Raw genomic sequence first — 5591 nt, 5'->3', positions numbered from 1 at the left:
ACAACCTTCATTCAATCGAGTCGCCCTGTCCAGAGGACAGTCCGCTTAATGCAAGGGACCTCCTGAAGCCCAGCTGATTTCTCTCCATGTCTTCCCTCCCGGTAACCAGCTCCCGCCAAGGCTGGGTTGCTCAAGCCACAGACCAGACAGCATCTTGTCGATGCCCTGCCGTTCACGTCCGTTCTCAGCCCATCCGTAGGTTCTGCCAGTGGCATCTCCAAAGCCCGTTTCAAGCCTGCCGACCTCATCTCCGTTGCCACCATTCAGTGAGGCCACTGTCCTCTCTTGCTGGGCGCACAGAAGCCCCCTAGTCTCCCTGCTCTGCTCTTGCAGCCTACCTTCCATTCCCCATGCACGGCGGCCCAGGCCGCCTTTTCCTTCGAGGTGCAAATCTGACCGTATCAGGAGTGGCAAGCTCATGCCCTGGGACACCTTCTTCTCCAACAACTATTTTTTTGGGCCCAGGCTTTGTCTCTCTCAGACCCCTTCCTCTGGGATGTTCTCAATATGTAAGCTTGGCCAACCAGCTGGGATTTGTACTAAAGCACCTTGAGTTGGGTGGTTTAGACAACAGAATCTGGGATTCTCACGATTCCGAAGCCCAGATGTCTGAGATTAAGGTGTCAGCAGAGTTGATTTCTTCTATGGCCTCTCCTTGGTTTGTAGACGGCTGTCTTCTCTGTGTGTCTTCACGTGGTCTTCCCTCTGGGTCCTGACTGCCTCCTCCTACAAAGACACGGTCGTGTCAGACCTCCCCTAATGACCTCATCTGACCTTATCTCCAAACGTGATCACACTCTAAGGCACTAGAGGCCAAGACTCCAACATACAAATTTGGAGGGAGCACCGTTCAGCCTGCAATGGTCTACAGTATTAGCAGCTTCGATAATCAGCAGTTCATTCAGCGTGTCTGAGCTTGGACTGCCCCTTCCCTACAGACGGACGCCACCCGCTCATCCAAGTTGTAAGCATCAGAGAAAACTGAGAAGCGTCAGCAAAGCCCCCCATGGAAACAGCACACGTGTCCCCAGGGACCTCCCTTCACAGCCACTGTGGGGGGAGGCCCCCTTGCGCTGGCATTCAGCTCGGCCAGCCCTACTGCCCACAGTGCCACCTGCAAAGGGTTAAGGCAGCAGGCAGACGTATCGTATCGACTGGCGCTTCTTGGCGGGCCCAGGGAAGTGTGACTGATTGGAAGCCTGCTCGGAGGAGGGGCCCGCTCTGTGGGCCCGAAATAAATAAGGGCCTGTCAATAGCTCAGATCCCTGCCATCGACAAAGCCTGCAGTCTCAATAGGCAATTAACACTTTACAGGGGCCATTACCCAGCGGCCTCCCGCATTTTACTGCACATTTTCTGCCATCGGCTCTGGTATTGAAGCTTCTAAATAAAAACATAAAAGTGAGCTGGAACAGGCCGACGCTTTGCCTGACTGCAGTCACAGAGCCCACAGGCAGCGGACACAGCAGATTCGCTCTCAGCTTGTGCTCTGTCCTTGGCCTGCCCACATGCATGAGCCCATGGGCCCACACACACATGCACACACACATGCATGCAGCCATCTCCTGAGCATTCTGAAGGAACCCCGGGGCACGGCCGTGGGGGGTGCATCGGGAATCAGTCGGTTCACCGACTCCAATTCATTGGCTGTGTGGCCTTGCACACACAGCTTAGCCTCCATCTCTTAATCTGTCTAATTGGAGTAAGAATAGAGCCTCCTTCACAGGACTGTCGTGGAGATTAGACACCTTTAGCTCAGTACCCGGCACATAATAAGGCCTCAATAAATGTTAAAAGAATCGATGATATTGTTGCCATGTTCATCAACAGAAGGAAATGGACCAGCTACGCCCAAACCAACTCAGCCTCTGAATCTTTCCTCCAGTTTCCGCCACCTGTGTCATGAACGAGCAAGACACGTTCATTCACTTGAATGGACCCTCCTACACTCCTGGGGCTGCCCCCACCGATTCACACCTGGGAAACCAGATCCCACAGCTCCACCCCACAGCTGGTTGTCTTTGGATCCACAGGAGTTAAATCCTTGGGCACAAACTCAAAGCACTAATCGGGAAGTCTGTGGGGTCCAAGTCTGTGGGAACCTCATTGCAAACTTGGGGCCTCAAAGCAAACTGTAAGGCTGTAGGACTGACCAGAAGCTTTGCCTATCCACGCCGGAGCCCCACACTGTGTCTGTGGAACCCCAAGGGGCTGGGAAGGGGGCTGCTCCCAATATAGAGAGGATGTTGGGGATAGTATAAGGGCTGCAGGGCCTCTACTCCACAAAGATTGAGCAGCCCTGCACTGCCTGCTACACCTTCAGGACTCCTCACAGCGCCTGAGGCACAGAAAGGGATCTGCAGTCAAAGCAAAGGGTTAAAAGCAATGGCCGATCCCAAGGCACACAGGAGAAACTGCGGCTGTCTTAGGTCGGGCTCTCCCGGAAGATCTGAGTGTAGGTGCTCTGAGAAAACCCCAGGAGGGTGTGGAGGAAGTGAGACAGAAGAGGAAAAAACAAAGGCGTGATTTCTGGTGAAGTCTCGGCCTCAGCCTGACCCTGCAGGCAGCTCTGGGACATAGTTACCCCTTAGACTGCATCTAGCTTCGGGCACAGGAGCTGGGCTTTTGTACCTGCGGTCTATTCCTTCAGGGGCTGTGGGCCACAGTGTGGGGCAGGGGGCTGTGCCCATGCCCAAGGGCAACCCTCCGAAGACAGTCGCAGGTGTGAGCAGTCGGTGGCAAAGCCCTCTGGTGGCAGCACACCCAGTCGGTGGAGGGACCATCCAGAATCTGGTGACCACGCTGAACCCTATCCGAGTCTTTGATCTGGGAAAACAATGGGTGAGAAATCTCACCCTTCAGCATTCTAGGAAACAGATTACCGCAATGATCAACCCACCACCTAAGGCTTAGGTGAGACTCACAGACGTCCCCTGCCACCGTATTTCCTTTGACAGGCCAGACACCAATCTCCCGTGTTCCCATTATGTGCCTTATCAACGATCAGCTGAACAAAGGCTCTCCTGACTAACAAATCCAGATTTGTTCCATGTGGGACCGGACAGCGGTCAACAGTGCCCACAACAAAGCCATACAGACCATGGCAGGGCCAGAGTTCAGGCCTCCATCCCCAGATTCGTCACCTCCTGTGGGACTTGAGCCTTCTCTGGTCTTAGCCCCGTGCCTTTATTCATGGCACCCCTCCCTTCGTGGGCCCAGGTTCCCCCAATCCTGCCCGTCCTTCCCAGTTCACCTCTCCCCGTGTCTGCCCGGGAGGCTGGGACGCAGCAGAAAGTTGCATTTATTGAATAAAGCTCATTCCACTTCCTCACTTGGATGTGAAACAGGCTCTAGGCTGTGATCAAGATCCCAGGGCAGGTTCATGGGCAACCACCAGGCGAGCAATGACAAATCAGCTCACAGAGAAACACGTGGTCAGGGTCAGGTTCAAGCGGTTGCTAGTAAGGGAGAAATTCAGTTCTTTTACAAGAGCTGCTAGTGAACATCTCTGCAAAAGTGCATCAGCGAGGCACTCTGCCTTCTTGGCTCTGGGGACAGTGACTTGGGGGTGGGGAGAATAGGTGAGGATTTGTGGGAGGAGACATTTACAGCGGAAGGGAGGGGTGGGCACAGAATATGTAACTCTCCTCGCCTAACACAAGTGCTTCTCCCAGTGCTCCTAGGATTGAAGAAATGTTTTAGTAAGGAGAAGGGAGTCACTTTTCCCAAGAATCCTAGTGCAAAGGAAGGGGTTGAAATCCTGAGCCTGAGCTTAAGAATGAGGTACGACACCAGGCATCTGTGAGGGGGTCGGATGCTCTGCCTACTTTCAGAAGAGGACAGTAATGGCTCCAAGAAAAGATTCACCAGGGGTGCTTGGGTGGCTCGGTCAGTTAAGCATCCAACTTCGGCTCAGGTCATGATCTCACGGTTCGTGGGTTCAAGCCCCACATCAGGCTCTGTGCTGACAGCTAGCTCAGAGCCTGGAGACTGTTTCAGATTCTGTGTCTCCCTCTCTCTCTGACCCTCCCCTGGTCATGCTGTCTCTCTCTCTCTCAGAAATAAATAAAAAACATTAAAAATTTTAAAAGAAAAGATTCACCAGAAGGGGGAGGGAGCTTGGACTGCTGGCCCACGTTCACCCAGCCTCAAGGTTTCACAGTTCCGGGACACACAACCAAGGCTGGAAACTCCACTGAGCCCAGTGCCTTAACACAGCGTCAGGATCAGGGATAGAGCATGTGATTGTGAAGTAGGATGTCCAAGGCACTCCCTAACAAAAATTGCTCCTGGTTCCTTTCTCCCCTCTGAATCGTGCCTAAAGATGTCTGCCAACAAGAAACATTTAGGAAAGGAAATTCTGGAAGATGCAGTTTGATCCAAGTTGATATATCATAAAAGTAGCCCCGATAACTGGCAAAGAAACATAGTCAACACCCTGATCAAACTGTGCCAGAAGCCTGATATCTCTGAACTAGTCGGTTACATTTGCCAATAGATATCCTTTGTCAGTTAAGCTAGTGTAAATTGGATGTTTAAATTTTAATTTGCGGACAAGTTTTAAAAATTGTATTTATGGTTTTTTTTACATTTATTTATTTTTGAGAGACAGAGTACAAGTGGAAGAGAGGCTGAGAGAGAAGGAGACACAGAATCCGAAGCAGGCTCCAGGCTCTGAGCAAACATTCAGCACAGAGCCTGATGCGGGGCTTGAAACCACGAACCGCGAGATCAAGACCTGACCTAAAGTCAGACACTTAACCGACTGAGCCACCCAGTCGCCCCAAAAATTGTATTTATGTTTAATTTGCAAATCAAAAGTATCGTAACTATGAAAGCCAGGGATTAATATCAAGGTCGAGCACTGGGCCAAGAAGAAGAATAAGGAATCTAAATATCCTATAGAAAGAAAAGAGGCACAGAACAAGAAAGACTGAGTTAGATCCTACTATATCAAGCTAATACTAAGGAATCTTGTCCCAGAGCAACTTAAAAAAAAAGTGCAGTCTCTGACATTAACTGCTCCAATCCCAAGTTCACCTTGAATGCGAGAGAAAGGAGCAAATGCCACCCAGTCCACTCCTGGGGCACTTACCCAGTCTCTGCCCCACGGCATTTCTCATAACTCTGTCCTACATGGTGCTTAAACTAGTTCATCATCATTTGCCTATCCACATGAGGCCCCTGTCGTTTTCATTACTAAATGTGACTCGGTGCCTTCTACTGGGTTTTACAAAGAATGGGCTCCGATAAAGAATGAGCTGCGAAGAACAGTCTTTGAAGGAAGTTAAATCTGCATTGAAGCCTTGGTTCTACCACCCACTGACTATAAAATACTGAGCCAAGTTACGTAACCCAGTTAAGCCCGACTTCCTTCATCTATAAAGGGCAAGAACAACTCCTATGCCACAGAGTGACCAAGAGGATTACGTAAGATAATACGTAAAGGCTTACACAGCATTGGCACTTAATAAAGTGCCCCTCAATAAATTGCTATCATGATAATTCTTTCTGCTGCGATTTTCACTGTTCTGTTATTACTGCTCCAAGAGAGATATGACTGTATTACAAATGATTAGGGAAATATAAGG

This window comes from Hyaena hyaena, unplaced genomic scaffold (genome assembly GCF_003009895.1).
Source record: "Hyaena hyaena isolate Hyena2069 unplaced genomic scaffold, ASM300989v1 scaffold_25, whole genome shotgun sequence".
In the NCBI taxonomy this organism is placed as follows: domain Eukaryota; kingdom Metazoa; phylum Chordata; class Mammalia; order Carnivora; family Hyaenidae; genus Hyaena; species Hyaena hyaena.
Note: the sequence above shows the minus strand (reverse complement) of the source record.